This window comes from Pan troglodytes, chromosome 7, assembly GCF_028858775.2.
Source record: "Pan troglodytes isolate AG18354 chromosome 7, NHGRI_mPanTro3-v2.0_pri, whole genome shotgun sequence".
Taxonomy (NCBI): domain Eukaryota; kingdom Metazoa; phylum Chordata; class Mammalia; order Primates; family Hominidae; genus Pan; species Pan troglodytes.
This window is the reverse complement of record NC_072405.2, coordinates 87213653-87233074: the sequence shown is the minus strand read 5'-3', so window position 1 is coordinate 87233074 and position 19422 is coordinate 87213653. Positions and strand designations below refer to the sequence as shown.

At 33.9% G+C, this 19422-nt stretch overlaps 1 protein-coding gene and 1 long non-coding RNA gene across 11 annotated transcripts in view; one reads left to right on the top strand and one right to left on the bottom strand.

Moving 5' to 3' along the window:
- The window catches only part of LOC107976352 (uncharacterized), a 519171-nt gene that overhangs the window by 72132 nt on the left and 427617 nt on the right, over positions 1-19422 (top strand). The window lies entirely within an intron of this gene.
- The window catches only part of PKIA (cAMP-dependent protein kinase inhibitor alpha), an 87835-nt gene that overhangs the window by 9107 nt on the left and 59306 nt on the right, over positions 1-19422 (bottom strand). Inside the window, exons 1-2 of one of the 10 annotated variants that reach the window (XM_003311772.7) lie at positions 6721-6866; positions 2824-2961 (exon numbers count right to left, since the gene is read on the bottom strand). The exons of the other annotated variants lie outside the window; for them this stretch is intronic. The gene's annotated coding sequence lies outside the window, so the exon portion shown is untranslated. Of the gene's footprint in view, positions 1-2823; positions 2962-6720; positions 6867-19422 lie in introns of those variants that run through there. 10 annotated transcript variants of the gene reach the window in all.

Genomic DNA, 19422 nt, shown 5'->3' with positions numbered 1-19422 from the left:
TAGAGCTATAGTTACTTCTCCTTCTCAATAGATTACTGCATTTTGTTAATATTTTAATCACACACAATTTCTAGCAGAGTTGTTTGCACATAGCCATTGTTAAATAAGAATATGTTAAATAGAACTGACCAATGAGGAAGAAATATATTAATCACCTTTTATCAGTGGCCACAGAAAACTTTCCTGCTTCCTGATTGTACTAAATTACTAAATCCTAAAAATTCATCTACTTCAGTCTAGAAGTTTTTATAGATGAAGGACCTGAGTACCAGATAATTCAAGTGATCTGCCCATATTCACATAGTTAATAAATTAATCTGCCCATAATCGCATAGTTAATGAATTAAGTACTTGGAACTTAAGTCTGCAAAGTTCCTGCCCATGCTTTTTACTTTACCAGGCAGCCTGTCTATGAGTAAGTCAGAGTTTGAATAAAGTTTTTGGAACTTGGAATAATTCAGTGTTATTAATTGTGAAGATATTTTCATTATATGCATTACCATTAACCAACACAGTATTTGGTTTCTGCATTACTTCAAAGGTTTAGAACTGAACATGCACATCAATCTAGCAAATACATCTTATAAATATTTAAGGAGAGGTGGAGTCACAAGAGATATTCAAGCTCTTTTCACAATGATTTTCACTCTTAGTCTCTTTCTATGGCTTTTAAAAACATAGGCTTAGGCCAGGCATGGTGGCTCATGCCTGTAATCCTAGCACTTTGGGAGGCCAAGGCAGACTGATCAAGAGGTCAGGAGTTTGAAACCACCCTGACCAACATGGTGAAACCTTGTCTCTACTAAAAATACAAAAATTAGCTGGGCGTAGTGGTGCACGCCTGTAATCTCAGCTACACAGGAGGCTGAGGCAGGAGAATCGCTTGAACCCGGGTGGCGGAGGTTGCAGTGAGCCAAGATCGGGTCACTGCATTTCAGCCTGGGTGACAGAGCAAGACTCCGTGTCAAACAAACAAACAGGCTTGAAAAAAGCACGAGTGCTATTATTTCTCATCTGATAACAATGATGTAAAGTAGGAAAACAAATCCTCATTTTTCAGATGGAGAAAATAAGTCTCAGAGATTTTAAGTAACCACTAAATCATACATATTACCATGACTTAAACTATGGGTATATGTCTTTGGGTTTTGTGTAAAGGGCATTGTACTTTGCAGTAAAGGTCCCTGTTTTTTTGCCATTATCATTTCTAACTGCCATGATAATACATATCCTTGTAGGGGTTTATATCTAATTCTCCTTGCTGAAAATAGTTTTTAAAAGATTTGAAATACCAAAAATGAGGCAGAGAAATGTGGTAACATTTTCCATGAGAAGGTATATATAAAAGAAAGTGTCTTGTGTTATGACTCATCTATGTGGGAATTTTAAAAGATCCTGGTGGCAATTCTACTTATATGAGGGTAAGCAACAACTTACTTTGAATTTTCATTTAGTGCACTCCCAAGTAATGAACACATGAAGGAAGAAATGAGGTTATGAAAGACATAAAAGTATATTGTGCTTACTTTTAAAATCTTCATATATAGCTTTCATTTCAATTGAATGAAAGACAATAGAGACAATTGTGAGAAGAGATTATTCCTGTAAAGTTGAAATATATTTTTAGTTCCATGTGCATCCAATTCTGAACCTTTAAAGTAACATAGAAACTAAGCACTGGATATCCAGTTAGAGTAGCCAATATAATTATTATAATAGAAATAGCTATTACTATAAAAGTAATATTTCATTGCTTATTATATTTTCTTTCCCTAGACAATAGATCTATTTTCCAATAAAAGAGCAATAGCTAACAAATAGCACACAACAAATATGTGAAATGAAGGAACACATACAATTACATTTTTAAACAAAATATATATTGTATACTCCAGATTTTCTCTATGATTATAGTGCTTTTAGTGAATTCCCCTTAAGTGCTCAAAAATAGATATTTTTACCTGCCTAGTGGCTATTTTTTTTCAGTCAAGCATTTAGACACAGGTCTTCTAATTTAGTAATATGACTCTGAGAGATAAATATATTTTACATCAAGCATACCTGCATAGACGACTTGTACTTTTGCTTTGAAATTCTGGAGAACAGCCATAAAAATTATGTTTGACAGATATTCACCCCCCAAAATTACAAAATTCAAAAAGAGTCAAATAAATGTCAGCAGCAGATGGAAGTTTAGTAGACCAGCAACTAGCACATATTCTGACTTTATAAAAATAATCAGGACAAAATCTGGAAAACTTATTAAAAGTAGACTTTGATTCTTTACTAGAGTTTCCTGTCTATGTTGCTATAACTGGAATTTTCTAGACATGACCAAATGATAGTATTGAATACAGACAAGGTAATATGGTGTAACTTTTTTGTATCCAGTTATACAAAAGATCCAATTATACTAATATTCAGCCTTATGGGATAGGGAAAAGAGGGAAATGGACATTTTATTATTTAAATACTGAACTATTTAAAGTTGTATTAAATTTTAAAGCATAAATCTCTAAAACCTGACATCTAAAAATTCAATCAAAATCTATGAATTAGAAATAATCTTGCTCTCTCTTTTCTTAATACAGCCTCACTCTCTTACTCTTTAGCAACAGAAGCAATATTGCTGCTCTACAAATTCTTTATATAATGGATTTCAAAACTGAGACTCATGATCTGTGCTGATCTTTTCCTTTTTGTGCCTTCTTTTTAAAATTCCATACACACAAATTATTTGAGAGAATGAAGCATAAGATATTACTATAGTAGAATTTACAGATTTAGATAGATTTCAAGAGGCTATGAAAAGCATGTACTTACGTCTCCTACGTTAAACAAACTGAAGTGTTCCACATCGATGGATTCTAGAAGTTGGGCCTATGATGCTGCTAAAATGATTTTTATAGTGACATTGAGTCATGAGCCAAATGGTGACTGGGTAACATGCTAATTTTACTCCTGTAAATGGGACACATGAAATGAGACTCACAGACTTGGAGGAAAGAATGGAGAGAATGTCATCAGCATGCGCTGAAGACTTCTCTTTAATCTGAATACTATGATTCCTTTTAAGTAAGAAAGAAAGAAAGAAAAAGAAAGAAAAGTCCCCTTTTTCCCCTATTACAAAATGCAATTATATAACTTCTCAACTTTGACTTTGTGAAATCATGGGAGGTATGTTTAAAGACCTTGAGTAGTTTACTGTGTGTTTAGTGTTTGGTCTACATTAGTATTTCTGAATTGTTTTGGTCTCAGATATCTATTACATGCTCAAAAATTATGAAGAACCCCACTTAGCTTTCATTCTCCAGGGATAAATCTACCAATATTTAACATATGGGAAATTAGAAAAACTGGAAAAAATTAAATAAGTATTAATTCACCTCAAATACTATGAATAAACCCATTACACTTTATATAAATATTTTAATGAAAATAAAATATATTCTCCAAAGCAAAAAAAAAAAATAGTGACAAGTATGGCATTGATTTACATTTGCAACTCTCTGGCTTAATTTTGCAAATGTCTGGCTTAATAAAAGACATCTGGTTTCTCATATTTGCTTCTGCATTCAGTATCTCTTAACATGTTGTTTTAGTTGAAGTACATAAGAGAATCTGGCTTAACAGAGATATTATTTTTTTTAGCTGGAAAAGTGAGGAGAATTTTAATAGCCTTTTCAGATAATTATGGCTTTTTTTCAATGTGGAATCTAAAGTCATACGAATATGCTTTCCATACTCTGCCTTTAGAAAGATCCCATTGTCTTTCTTGCAGTTTGAAATGGTCTTTTGTCCACGCATTTTTTTTCTTTTTCTTTTTCTTTTTTTTAACTATCAGACATTGGTCATCTGGAAAATATTGGTACACTGGGTTATGTAAATTTCCCAAACGGTAGCACATTTAATTATACAATATCACACTTGTTGGCAACACCAACTATGTCATCTGAAGAGTCTTTAAGAATTGGGAAACTGACAAGTTCACAGGGGCAGATAATAAGTTTTCTGAAATTATAATTTTTGTTTGAAAGTTCAGATTTTTTCATTGGCAAAAGACACTGTTAGATTTTGCTTTCCTAGAAGTGACAAGCTCACTTTGTTCATTTTCAAGAAAATTTCTGCCAAATGTCCAAGTTTGAACAACTAGTTTGCCTGTCACTTGTTCGTTCAAGTAAAAATAGTGATCCATGAAAATATTGTCTGGCTCAGCTCTCAACCCACAGTTGCACAAGGTGCTTTACTTGTGATAACCACATGTTTGATACACAACAGAAGTGCTTCATGAGATGTCCCATTTCATCACATGAATATTAAAAACATGTGTACTCAAAGGTCGAGATTCAAGAAAATGAATTTTTTTTTTTACTGCTTCATCAAGTACATTCTTAGGTAAACCTGGAACTAAAAAAATACTAATTGTGAGTGTGTAGGGGTGCAGAATATATAGATCACTAGGAGAGTTCAGTGCCACTGACTTGCTTAGTGCAAAAGTGCCAGCAGTTCCCTGCCCACCCCCGCCTTGCTTTTGCATCATTCCTGCAAATGTCAGCCTTCTTCCCCACCCCGAATGGCATCATTACTTAATTTCTCCTCTCGAACTTTCTTTAGATCAGACTCAAATACTTTTTCCCCCTACAATGTTTAACACGTAAAAACTTTAAAATGAGAACTCTTTACCTGTAAATGTTTAAAATGTTAGAAGTACTATCTTTCTTTAGAAAATACTTTTATAATTGGGCAACGAGTGACCTCAAAGCTACTCATAAATTCTTATACTCATTCCTGGTTTACCCCTATACTATCCCTAATAAAAACAATTTCTTTCTTTCTTTTTTTTGTATGCTCTTTAAATTTTATTTGTATCTTGCTTTCTTACTCTCCATAGCAAATCTTACCTAATAACTTTGTGGAGACCAAGGTCATCATTCATCTTCAATCCTCTTTCTTTATTATCACATTTAAGGTCATCCATCTCTTTATTCAAGAGTCCTTTAGCCCACCATTATTAATACCTGACTGGTGCTCTTGATTCTATCTTCTTCCTCATTATCATTCCTTCAATTCTGCCTCTTGCTTCTGGAGTCACAATTTTACTTCAGCTACTTCTTTAACACTTTGCAAATTGCTTACATCTTCCCTGTTATAAAATCTTTTATCTTTTAACTCTGCATTTTTAAAATCTTTCTTTTCTTTTTTTTTTCCTTTCTTTTTGAGACAGGGTCTCACTTTGTTGCTCAGGCTGGGGTGCAATGGAACAATCAACCCTGCATGTTCTTTAAGACATTCATCGCTTTTTCTTTCATTTACTCCCATATAGGAAAACAGGTAGATACTAATTTTCCCTGCTTCCTCTACACTGCTTTATTTTTAATTCCCCTTGTAATTTTACACATGTATCTATTAACTTAGGAGAACTGTTTTCTCAGGAACTATCACTACAGATTATTCACCAAATAATCTGTACACCAAATAATCTGTACACTAAATAATCACTACAGATTATTCACCAAATAATTATTCACCAAATAATTATTCAGTATTGCAATAGTCTTTTCACAATAGTCATCCATATCAAATTGTATTTAGCGTTTTACACTGCACTTTGTTGTTGTTGTTGTTTATATTTTTTTTGAGATGCAATTTTGCTCTTGTTACCCAGGCTGGAGTGCCGTGGCATGATCTTGGCTCACCGCAACCTCCGCCTCCTGGGTCGAAGCGATGCTCCTGCCTCAGCCTCCTGAGTAGCTGGGATTACAGGCATGCGCCACCATGCCTAGCTAATTTTGTATTTTTAGTAGAGACGAGGTTTCTCCATGTTGGTCAGGCTGGCCTCAAACTCCCGACCTCAGGTGATCCACCCGCCTCAGCCTCCCAAAGTATTTAAAGTACCAAAGCTCTTGGTATTCTCCTATTGGTCTTCTCAACCGGTTCTCATCTTTCCAGTCACACTCTTTCTCCATCTCCAGGTAGAATAAATAACTTTGTTATTGTGTTGATTTAATTCTGTCTTATGTGAGAATTTATTATTTTCATGTTGACCTCTTTATATTATATTTCTGGGTCTTTGATTTTCGAATCCACTACAATGTATGGCACAGAGTTTTGTATTTTGTTCCTAAATCCACAAAATGTATTGTGTAGATTGTTCTTGATTATCTTACTCAAGATCCTCCTTGTTTAAGTAACTTGATCGAGGTCATACAGTTGTTCATAGTAAAACTAGGCTGAGAGTATGTGTCCTTATTCTTACCCAGTTCATTTTCCTGTCTAATGAAATATTTTTTATAAACTTAAGAAGATAAACACAATTATGATCTCTAGCACACTTTCTTTTCTTATATTCACAGTTATAACAAAAGATTTTTAAAAATAACAGCAATAGAAAGCATCTAGAATCCCGAGTAATCTAACCTATTTTCACTTTGTTGATGGCTTCCTCTTTTAAGTTTTTTATCAAATATATATGACGAAAGTAGCAAATTAAAGCATGGAATAATTTCTTCTGTCCTCTTGTTAGGGCTTTTTATATCATATATTTAATATTTCAAAGGGTTTATAAATCATTTATCCACTAATCTTTGCAATACCCCTGCTGAGAAAGTCAATTAGCTGCAGAAGTACTGCTGGTTGGCAAGTGACAAGTAATATTACCTGCACATTACAAAAGAAGAAACTAAAGCAGCGAAAGGTTAATCAACTTGACCAATGTCTTACCCAGTCAGCAGCAGTACTGACGTCAGAGAGGGGACCAGGGTTTATTCACATCAAAATCACAAAAGCATTAAGGGCCTGGGGCTGGTGGTGTTCTTTGTTATATAATACTTGCCAAATTATTTGTTTTATCTTTTCCTTTACTGGCTCTGTAAGAGTCCAAGGAAGAAAGATACTTTTAAAATCTATAACCTCTCATTAATCTATGACTTGCCCTCCTATGTTAAATAAATACTTAGATTTTCAAAGGATATTAGAACACTGACACAGTTACCAAAATAACTCATATTAACTTTTTCATCTTTAAAATCACAAAAAGGATCCAATCAAGCTCAGTAATATTTTCTGGTCTGTTCCAAGATATAATAATGACCATAAGAATAACAAAACAGCTACGGTTTAATAGTGCCTTATGAATAATAACAATAACAAAAACAAATATTACATATGTGCCAGATATCACATCTGTGTATATGGATTATATAATTTAAATTTCTTAACAACTCTCTCAAAACAGTATTCTCATTATCTCACTTTAAAAGATGAAATAATAAAGGTTTAGGAATCTTAAGTCATGAAACTAATAGGTGATTTAACCATTTACAGTTACCATTTTCCAATGTTTGCAGTGGGGTATAAACTTCCTTCACTTTCTGTTAATGGTTTGCCATCAATATTTCTTTTTAAATATGTAAGTAGTTTACATTATGTTTTGAGATATTACTCTATAGGGTGATAGTCTATTGATATCTCAACAGTATCTGGGTTTTGAATATTATGATCTCCTATGCAGAGTATTAATTGACACCACCATCTTTTCCTTGATTTCTGTATTTGTTCTACAAACACTTCCTATTCCATCTCCCACAAATCTGGTTTAATTATCCAGGTGATGTTCCTCATATTCAGTTGCCTCACTGTTAGGGCTGTTTTGCCTTGTGATAGTAAAAGCACACTCTGTAGAGACTATGAGTTTGAGAAAGACCTATGAAAATATTGACACCTAAAAAAAAGCTTCCAAAATATTTTTGAAAATGCAAAAGTGAGATTAAAAGCACGTTTTATTAACATTATCAGCACTAATATTACAACTCATGAAATGCATCTCCTACTTAGTTATGTAATAAATTATATTAAATATGTGATTTGGATACATTTTAATATATTTGCCTAGGATGGGAGAAACCTTAAAAATGGCCCTGCTCATAATGAAATAGAAGTGACTTTGATTGGCAGGTTGAGGCAGAGATGGTAGGCCCTGAGAATAAGGGAGCAGGGGTGCAGTGGAGAAGACTGCCTGGTGAAATAGGAGAGTCAGAAATTAGTGATTTATTGAGTGGGAAGCATGAAGGTAGAGGATTCTAGGTTGACAATTTTAGAATTGTATCTAGATTTCTAACTTGGATAAATGAGAGGCCAGCGCTGTTTAGTGAAGGCAAAAGGAACAGCAACGTGGAAAGTCTAAGAATGCCATTTTAATATGCCACAATGCTACATTTAAGCTAAACTCGGCGATCTTTTCTTTTCTGAGTGAATGAAAATGCATTAATTAAAAACACACATTTCATACACATGTTAATATCTGCTATTCTGCAAGCAAGTATTTTCTGTACAGTGTCTAAATATCTACTCCAATCGAAAAAGTGCTTAAACACTTCAATATGCCTCTTTTCAACCAAAAAGAAAAACAGTTGCTATGACCATGCTTCAACATATTTTAAATCTACACATAATCACTGCCAATTTATAATATCTTCTCTGCAGATGCTAATTTCCTATATAGCATTTTTTTATCCCCTTTAACTACCGAAAATGTAATTGTTCAGTATTATAATTAATGTTTTTCATTGCTATTACATGTCTGAACATTGTTAGAATTTTTTGTTAATCTTTTTATTAATGGAATGCTCTTCAGTACAATGTGTAATACTCCTCTTCTCTGACACTGTTATAAGTTATTTCAAAGATTTTCCATACACTTGTTTTAAATAGAATTTTCAAATCTTTCAGGCTAGTTTAAGTCAGTAGAATAGGCTCTAGAGAAAAGAAAATGCTGTAGAGCAGAAATGTGATTTACATGTAAGTGTAAATAAGAAAGTATCAATTTGGCTAATGAGAAATATACCCATATATATAAAATATATAATGGATATATCAATCAATAGACATTTCAAAATGAGATTATCCACTGAACTATTTTAAAATATTAATTTAAAAAGTGGTCAAATCGCTATACTAACAAAATAAAAAAATTTTTTATAAGGTAACAAGATAAACAATATGTGTATTTATTTTGGCCAAGAGACAAGTTGTTATCTGGAAAATCATGACATGTTGTATATTATTAAAATTACTATCAATATCAAGCAGCTCTGCTATTGACTCTCTTAGCAGAACTAGAAATTATTATTATGACTCTATTCCATTACCAGGAATATTCAAGAAACTATTTAAAATGGTAAACATTAATTTTAACAAATAAAAACCAATCCATCTGAGGAAGAGGTCTCTGTGAACTGAGACGTTAAAAGATCTCAAAATCTTTCCTTTGACTACAATATTAACTACTCGAGATTTATATTTTCTAGTTTGCACTCTAAATTTTAGAAAAGTGTTTTCTGCACAATTCAGGGTACAAAGTAAATACATACAAATAAAAATGCTTGAACCTATTACCTTGTGGTACAAATTAGAATGTCTTTCATATTTATATAACTCTAAGATTTTTATTCCAGCATTATGCATTAGTAATGTTTGTGTCTAATTCCCATAATATTTTGTGTCAACCAAACTCATTTGAGTTATAATTAGAAGATCTGGTGCTTATCTTCTAGGCTTTCATCATTGCATGTCACTTCTTTAATTCACACCAACTTTTAATATCTTATAACACAACCAAAGACTATATAAACACATATAATAAGCACTATGCAAATGACTCAGGATAAAACAGGTTTCAGATGTGAAATTATAGCCATGCTTGGCTATACTTCCATCTAAGTGCTTCATCTGAATAGAGGTGTTCAACCCAACTGCATATATAAATCACCTAGGGTGACTTTTAAACTTACCAATGGCTGGCCCCACTATCAAATCTAATTATTGTCTATATGGTAATAATTGTTTTTCAACTGAGAGCTATATTTGATTGATTGCAAAGGCAGCACACACACACACACACACACACATACACACATACACACACACACACACACTTCCCAGTACTTTTAGAATTGTAGAACAGGGTTAATCATAACTACTGAGTTTAAATGTTACTTATCAACATGTTAAAATGCAAATGAGTAGGGGAAAACTAAAAATAAGCTGTTTTACATATATTTTTTAAAGTCTTATAGAAATCCTTAGGAAATTAATATGAAATGGGAAAACATGAAAATCTTGTTGCTTTCTATACTCCCTCGCCTGTGGCAATGCAAACAACAGAAATCATTCTGGGACTTCAATTAGCCCATTGATGCCAGAAGTTGCAAATTTCTTTTTTGAAAAATCAGATTTTGGTGATGACTTTGAGCAGTGGGATATAAATGACTCCCACAAACTTACCGTTCTGATAATGGAACACTAGGCATAAATGGGTTAAGGAAGGTTATAATAGATTAGGTCAAGCCAACATTGTCTCTTTCCCACCTCCCTCTAAGGTATGACAACTCCAGTCTCCACCTTGCTGTCTCCAACTATAATCTCCTCTACTAAAATGTGTTTTTAGACTTACTGTTATACAGTAATTCAACTGTAAAAGACTGCAAATGCAAGCAGAGTCATTTAAAGAAGAAAGGAAAATGCTCTCACCAATTTTTAACACAGAAACAGCATTTCGAGACTTACAAAAAAGTAAAATTGAAAAATATTTCTTACAGCTAATACTTGCAGGTAATGCTATTATCCCTCTCACAAAAGCAAGAGGGATGAGGCATAGAAGGAACGTGGTGTTGAGGGCAATGAAAACAAGCGGTTACTGCAATCTGTTGCAAGCTGCATTCAATTGACTAGAAGACAGGGGTTTCAGTGCCATAATTTTTACAGTATTTGCTTGCCATCTGATGTTGGGAAAAATATTAATTTCTCTGCACTTCAGTTTTCATGCCTCCAAAATGTGGGTTCTCAAACTAAAGACATATTTCAAAACTTTTCAAGGTCTAAAAATTGCTGACCTTAGTGTCTGTGTGCCCTTCATAAAGGGCAAGTTTTCACAAAGTATGGTATTCTTCTAAAAGGCCTTTGAAGTAAGAAAAACCTATATTTAGAAAGCTCATTCAGTGTCCCTGGGTCTTCTCATGTCTTGCTGCTATTTATAACCAGGTATAGGCCAGTAGACAACAGCTTTGCTTTAACTAAATAAGTGCCCAGGTTTCTGAGAGTTAAAGAGAAGTTTTTAATTTTTCTAAGTGTGGAGTTGAGAAATTGTTGAAAACAGGAATTTTTTTGAACTTGTTTGCTGAATTGCCCAGTTGTTACATGGCCTGACATGGATGATTTAAAAGGTTGCATTTCTGTTTGGATATATAATTGTCACCCTGCTGCTTTATCATCGCCCTCTTACAGGGTAAACATGTTCAACTGTTTTGAGTTTGCGAGTGTGAATGTTCCTTATGATTTGTTTTTTCTTATGAATTTCATGCCCATTTATTCCAATTTGAGTGCAGGTAGGAATATATAAAGTTCTTGAAGAACGTATTTTCATTCTTATGAATCTTGTTGATTTTATTGTAATACAGAGAAATTTACTAATTTTATAGACATTTGTACAGTAAGAACATCAAAAGAAAACAAAAACATTGATACAGTTTGGCTTTGTGTTCCCACCCAAATCACATCTTGAATTGTAATCCCATAATCCTCACGTGTTGTGGGAGGGACCCAGAGGGAGGTAACTGAATCGTGGTGTTGGTTCCCCCCATGCTGTTCTCGTGATAGTGAGTGCTCACAAGATCTGATGGTTTGAAAAGTGTCTGGCATTTCCCCTGCTTGCACTCATTCTCTCTCCTGCCACCCTGTGAAGAGGTGCCTTCCACCATGATTTTAAGTTTCCTGAGGCCTCTCCAGCAATGTGGAACTGTGACTCAGTTAAACCTCTTTCCTTCATAAATTACCCAGTCCTGGGTATGTCCTTATAGCAGCGTGAGAATGGACTAATACAAATATCATTAGAAAAAAAATCCCAAAGCCTCAAAAAAAAAAAAAAAAAAACCACGAAATATTGCTGGGATTACATGGTATTAGCAAGAGAGATTAGCACCACTAGGCTAGAAGCCCACTACCATTGTAAACAGCTTTTAACTATACTAGCTGCCTGAAGAAGGATTATCTGACTCAGGGATGACTTGTCTTTTGTTCATAATTTTAAAAATATGATCGCACACTTACAAAAATGTTGAAATGACAGTAAAAAAGACAGTAAAAATGGCTTATTTCTCAAGCCACTTGAGAGTAAGCTGTCAACACAATGCCCTGTCAACCCCAAATGCTTCCTACAAACATATCCAAATATTAACAAGAAAATCTGACAATTAACACTGATACATTACTATAGTACTGTCTAATCCTCAGACTTCTTCAAGTTTTGTCAATTATCCCAATAATGCCCTTAATAACAAAAGGATTAGCCTAAAATCACATTTCATTGAGTTGTCCTGTCTTAGTTTCTTTTATCTGGTACATTTTCTTGGATTTCCCTTGAAATTCATAGCCTTAAAACCTTTAAAGATACAGACTAGTTATTTTGTAGGATTTAGCTGTTTGTGTTTGTCTCATGATTAGATTCAGAAGATATGTTCTTTGGCAGGAAAAAAACAGTGAAGCTCTATTCTCACCACATCCTATCAACAGACAATTTGGGCAAACTTGTAATTTGTACCCTTATTGGGATACTAATTTTACTCATTTGATTAAAAGGTGCCACCCAGTCTTCTCCACTGTAAAGTTATTTATTTCTTTTTTAACATTAATACATTTTGTGGCAAGATACTTATGTAAATATCCTATTTCTCACCAAACATAATGTATTCAATTTATTTATATTGATATAAACTCATTGACCATTTTATTAAATTAACTATAACGAGTTTCTATTATTATTTATTTTGAAGCTCAGACTGTTCGAGATTTGCCCAGGGGAAATCCTTTCAATTTGGCCAATATGTCCTTTGACATCTCTCTGTCATTCTTTGATATGTTTCTTGCTTCTTGGAACAATATGTTCTAGGGTCATCTTATGCTTTCTCTGATCTGAATCAGCCATTTCTCCAGAAAGCTCTGGTTCCTTCACTAGGAGAATTGTATCTAGACACCAAGATCTGGACACTAGGTCTGCTCACTGCTATTGGGGAATAGCTGTCCCAGGCCTTTGCAATAGACTGAGCTATGGGATTTATGTGTATGTAGACATATGTACATAAATACATGTGAAAACACGTTCATCTACATTTATATAGTCACACACATATATACCTTACATCTATGTTTAATTCTATATTTGCTAAATATATTGAAAACCAGCACTTTCATTCCCCCATTTTCATCCAGCACCAGAGTTCATTCTAGCTTTTGCCTATATCATACTTCAACTTCCTCCTCAGACAGTGACAAACACTGATTACCTTCATCTTTAATATTCGCACTTGTTAGATCAATCTCCCTGTATTTTAACAAATTATTGTTGCTACCACTTTTCTACCCCATTATAACATTCTCCCCACCTAGCACAGACTATAACTATCTGTATTGAGTGGTTGCTGTGGCCACTTCCCCATGTAGATGTCCTTCTCCTTCCAATAACTTTCAACAGCTCACACTATGCTCCTCGGTGCAGACACCCTCCTTCTACTTCTTGGGCTTTAATAGCGAATGCCCAACCTCTGCAATACCCTGTATACCCACCCTGCCCATGGTGACAAAGGCTTACTAGGCCTCATCGAATGGCTTTTGTACTAAATTGTTTAAGAAGGGAAAGGACAAGGAAGAGGATGAGGAAAGGAAAGTGGTAAAGAATGGAAACAATATTTTTTCCTAGAGAATATTAGAAGTGGTTCTTTAGGAAGTTATAAAGACAATATGCAATATCAACTAAATAATTAAGCCTAGATTACATATTCTTTACATATCTGTATCTATATGCTCTGTATCTTTATACCTATGACATATGTATGCATCATTTTATAGCAATATGTGACAAAATTTATAATATTTATCTAAATATTTTAATACTTTGCAACTTAAAAAATTATATAGCACAATTCAATGATTAACAGTTCATTTCTATGAATGGATTTTCAAGTCTCCATGCCAAGAGTGCTTGGGATAGTATCTGTAGTGGTCTTTATTGGATTGTCTTCCTCTTTTGCCACTCAGGATTCATGTAATCTGCTGGTCCTCAATTGCATACCACTGGTGCTCTGCACCAGCCCATGTTTATCTGAACAAATATACCAGCTTGGTATTTCTCAAAGGGTTGTCTGTAAACCATATGCAGCAGAATCACCTGAAGACCTTGTCAAAAGGGATGTCCCCAGGCCATCTTGATTTCCTGTTCAGAATCTTTATGGGTGGAAATGGTTGTCTGGAACTCAACTCAGGTGATTCTTATGCATTAAATATTGAAGCCATGGTGTAACTCACATGTCTACAATTCCTCAGATTTCTCTGTTTAAAATACACACCTTTGCTCTATCACTTTTGCATTTGTTATTTAATAAACTTGCTCATTGCTAAACATGTAAATACCCTCCAAAGTAAAATGTATCTATCTTTCGCAAAATGTCTTTCACCAAATGCCTCCACAAAATGAAAATGCAACTATCTTCTGAGATCTTATTCTGAGGAATCTTACAGGTCTTCCAGGTTCAGAAAATAGCAAGTGCAAAGGTCCTAATGCTGGAAAAGTCTTTTAGGGAAAAACATTCTAGAGGCTAGTGTGTGAGGGGGAAAGTGGTAAATGAGTTTGGACAGTAAGGCAGAAGGAACATTGACTAAGGCCATGTAGGTCAAAGAAGGCAGTTTAATTTTTATTTTAAAAGTGATGGGAGCCAGGGTTTTGGACAGGAATGTTACCTGGTTTAAATTTCTTTGGAAGATTATTCTGGCTATTGTACTTGTTATAAACTAGAAGGACCGTGGCAAGAGGGGAAGGAGGAAGATCCTGTAAGAGACTGCCTGTTGCACTAGGTGAGGCAAGCAATGATGGCTTGCTGTAGGGTGAAGACGGTGAGAGGTAGAGGGATCCAGGACAGATTTTAAAGTTAGAGGTGGAAAGAGTTTCTTATGGACTACATGTAGAAATTGTTGGAAAGTGAAAGTTTAGGGATGAATCCCAAGCTTTTGGCTTGAGCAAATGGAGATGGAAACAACTGGAGTGAAAGTGATAGAAAAAAGTAAACTATTTCATCGTATTTGGTAATTCTGAAATGTCTATGATATATAAAGTAGAGATATTTAGTGGGAAATGGGAATTATGAATCTCAAGCCTGGGTGAGTGGTGAAGGCTAGAGGTATGAATATGGGAGTCATAGTCATCTGCCTATTGAAGCAATGGGACTAGAATAAAACTCATGTGCACAGACAGAAAACCGTAGAGGGCCAAGAATGAGTTTTAGGGCACTGTAGCAATAAACACTAAGAAATGGAGGCATCACAAAGGAGACCAGAAAGAAATGTGAAGTGAGAAAGGAAGAAAACTAGGAGAGTATGGTGTTCTAAAAGCCAGTCAAACAAAGCATCAATGTTGGAAATTATGAGAGCTTATTTTCCAAAGTTTGTTGTATTAATAACTTAAAACTTGATATTCTAAAGAGAGCTTTTAGCAAACAGAAAAAAATCATTATTTTTTTCTACTACAAGTGATTGATTGTAACAGCATAGGAACTGGAAATGTGAAAAAGGCATCAAGAATTTAGGTAGAACATGATTTGAAACAAAAGTGTTCATTTAAGATACAAGTACACAATGTTAAGACATAATATTTTGTCTATCAACTGCAGCTACAGCATGCCGTAAGTGAAGATGAATGATTACAGTTTAATATCAATTTCAGGGGAAAATATTTGAGTCTTCATAATTTTTAAATAGATTTTAAAAATAGGCTTGAGACTTGTCATAAGTGAAACAGAATTTTATAAACGATCATAACAATTTTAGAATCAGAATAAAGTTTACCTATGAAATGACTTACTTGAATTCAAATGGTTCATTTTTATGGGTGAAGACTAAGACTCAGGTTTTCTGATTACTGAGTATTATTTATTACTTTAACACACTGTCTTGAGTATCTTCCAACCATCTATAAGTCATCTATAAAATGACTAGAAAGGGGCTTACCAGTGATATCTTACATTTCAAAATAAAATTCTAAGTAATTAGAACTAGGAGAAATAAGACTCATGAGGATTAAATTGTAAGAACAGCTTATAAGAGGGGGAAAAAGTAAGAGATACATTTCCACATGGACAGATAGGAGATTTTAGGAGAAAACAATCAAAACTTTATTTATACATGTTTATATTAGCTTAATGAAACAAAGACAGCCATCATGGGACTAGCAGATAATTTTGAATATGAATTTTTGCATATGAAGACTGGTACAGATTAACATCCAATTACACTAAAGACCAGATAAGGTCTTCATTCTATTACAGCATATCAGGAATAAGGATACCTCTTGATACTTTGGTATGTGCCGTTTTGGGAGAATGAACCTTACTACAAAGTGAACATTTATGTCAAGAAGTAGTTTAGTATATAAATTGTAGTCGTATATGAATACAACTTAGTAAATTTAGGTATGTCATGAAAGTTATGTTAGGTTACTTTGAAAAGTTAGAAATGACCAGGTTAACTAACTTTTTTCTTTTTTTTTCAAACTTTTATTTTAGGTTCAGTGGTACAGGTGCAGGTTGTTATATAGGTAAACTCATATCAAAGGGGTTTGTTTCATAGATTATTTTGCCACCCAGGTACTAAGCCTAGTATCCAACAGTTATCTTTTCTGCTCCTCCCCCTCCTCCCACGCTCTACCCTCAAAAGGCCCCAGTGTCTGTTGTTCCCTTCTTTGTGTTCAGGAATTCTCATCATTTAGCTCCCACTTGTAAGTGAGAACATATGGTTAGGGGAGTGATAGCATTAGGAGATATACCTAATGTAAATGACGAGTTAATGGGTGCAGCACACCAACATGGCACATGTATACATATATAACAAACCTGCACGTTGTGCACATGTACCCTAGAACTTAAAGTATAATTTAAAAAAAGTGAGAACATATGGTATTTGATTTTCTCCTTTTGAATTAGTTTGCAAAGCATGATGGCCTCCAACTCCATCCATGTTCCTACAAAAGACATTATGTCATTCTTTTTTATGGCTACATACTATTCCATGGTGTATATGTACTATATTTTCTTTATCCAGTCTATCATTGATGGGCATTTAGGTTGATTCCATGTCTTTGCTATTGTGAATGGTGCTGCAAAGAACATTTGTATGCATGTGTCTTTATAATAGAATGATTTATATTCCTCTAGGTATATAAAACCAGTAATGTGATTGCTGGGTCTAATGGTAGTTAACTTTTCTTTTTAATGCCAGAATAACTGTTACATAAAATATCTCACTATGCCACTGTCAAAGACAAAATCCTGGGACTGCAGAGGTCCATTGTCTAACCACCTAAAGCTGCACAGTTCATTCATTAGCCACATGTGGATTTTGAACCCTTTAAATGCAGGCTAGTTTGACCCAGGTGCTGAAATTTTAATTTAATTTAATTTAATTTTATTTTATTTACATCTATTTTTTCAAAAAAACACGTGGCTAATGGATACAACGTTAGACAGCACTGAGAGCATTCCCATTATCACAGAAACTTCTGTGGAACAGAGTTGATCTACAACATTTAAAAACTTTTTACATTTATTCTTCTTTGTTAAGAAAATCGACTCTTATTAACAGGTAATATTAGCAAGATGGTAGATACAAGCTCAAGCTCCAAAAACCTATTTAACTTGATTGAACTTAAATAACAATGAGAAATAAGTATGAAAAGATAAATAGAAAATGAACATAAGCTATTCTTCAGAATTTTCCAGAATAGGAAATATAGTGACTATTAAACAGATGAAAAGATTTTCAACCTATTGGTAATTAGGGAAATGCAAACTAAAACTATTAGAGACTGAATTATGTTTCCCAGAAATTCATATGTTGAAGCCTGAGTCCTCAGTGTGACTGCATTTGGAGATAGGCCCTTTAAAGAAGTCATTTAGGTTAAATAAGGTCTTAAACATGAGGCTCTAATCCAATATGACTGGATTCCTTATAAGAAAAAGACTCCAGGGATGCGTGCAAACAGCGAAAAAGCCATGCGATGACATAGCAGGAAGGCAGTAGTCTTCAAGTAAAGGAGAGAGGCCTTAGGAGAAACTAAACCTGCCAACACCTTTCTGGACTTCTAACCTCCAGAACTGTGTAAAAATAAAATCTGTTACTGAAGCCATAGACTCTGTGATATTTTGTTATGGCAGCCCTAGCAAACCAGCACAAAGACCAATTGAGGTTTTATACTAACTAGATTGGCTGATCTAACTGGTGAGGCTGTAGAATCATAGGACTGCAACTTGACTGAGTTACTTTGAGTTTCAAAGTTGACTTGAGTAACTTTGAAAAAGATTTTGGCATTATCTTTTAAAGCTGAATATTCAAATTCCCCATGACCCAGCAGTTCTAATCGTGGTTACACATGTTAAGATAAATCTTGCATGTGTATAATAGGAGGCATTAAAATACATGCTCATAAAACATTGTTAATAATAGATCCAAAACAACTCAAATAACATCAACAGGATAATATACACATTTTTTACATTTGTACAACATTGTATTATACAGTGATAACAATGAATAAACACTAGCTGAAACGAAATAGATATCTAAGAAACATAATAATGTTGAGTGAAAAAAAAGCAAACACAGTTACAGAAAGTATGATGCCAATTTTATAAGCCACAAAACAACCCATACTTAATAAAAAATACATAAAAATTAAATGAATGTTAATATGAAACCGAGAGCAGAGTTACACTTTTTATGACAAAAAAAGAACCAGAGAAAAGCACAAAGAAAGATTCTGCAGCGTTGATTCCAGTTCTTAGTTTTGGTGGTGTGTTTGCAAGAGTTTATTTTTATTATGTTTCATAACTTACATATAACAGATTTGCATGCATTACTTTGCATGTATCAAATACTATATAATAATGTTTTTAAAATAAAAATTTCCTGGTTACCGAAGATAACCCTTAGACATTAATTGTGGAGAAGGAGATCTAATCCAAAACCACAGATACATTTATTTATGAAAATTTTGTACTTAGAGACCTTTCAGCTAAGAAAAGAAATTCTTCCTTTCTCACATGAGAACTTTATGCTACCTAATGAAGCTCCCTACTTTGGGGCAATTTTCTGTCTTTATTTAAGTGACACTAGTCTTTTGGCTGTGTAGAAATTAAAAAAAAAAAAAACTGATAGCTACCTCTCCTGTTCCCAAGAGAATGCAGGAAAAGAATAAGGTGTGGGAGACAATCTTGTAGCTTATTGATAAGTACATACAAAGACAAAAATTGTGCATAGTGAATGCTCCATCTAGCAATTCAGAATTGTTATTAGAAGTATATCTGAATATCATAATTGATAAAATAATAA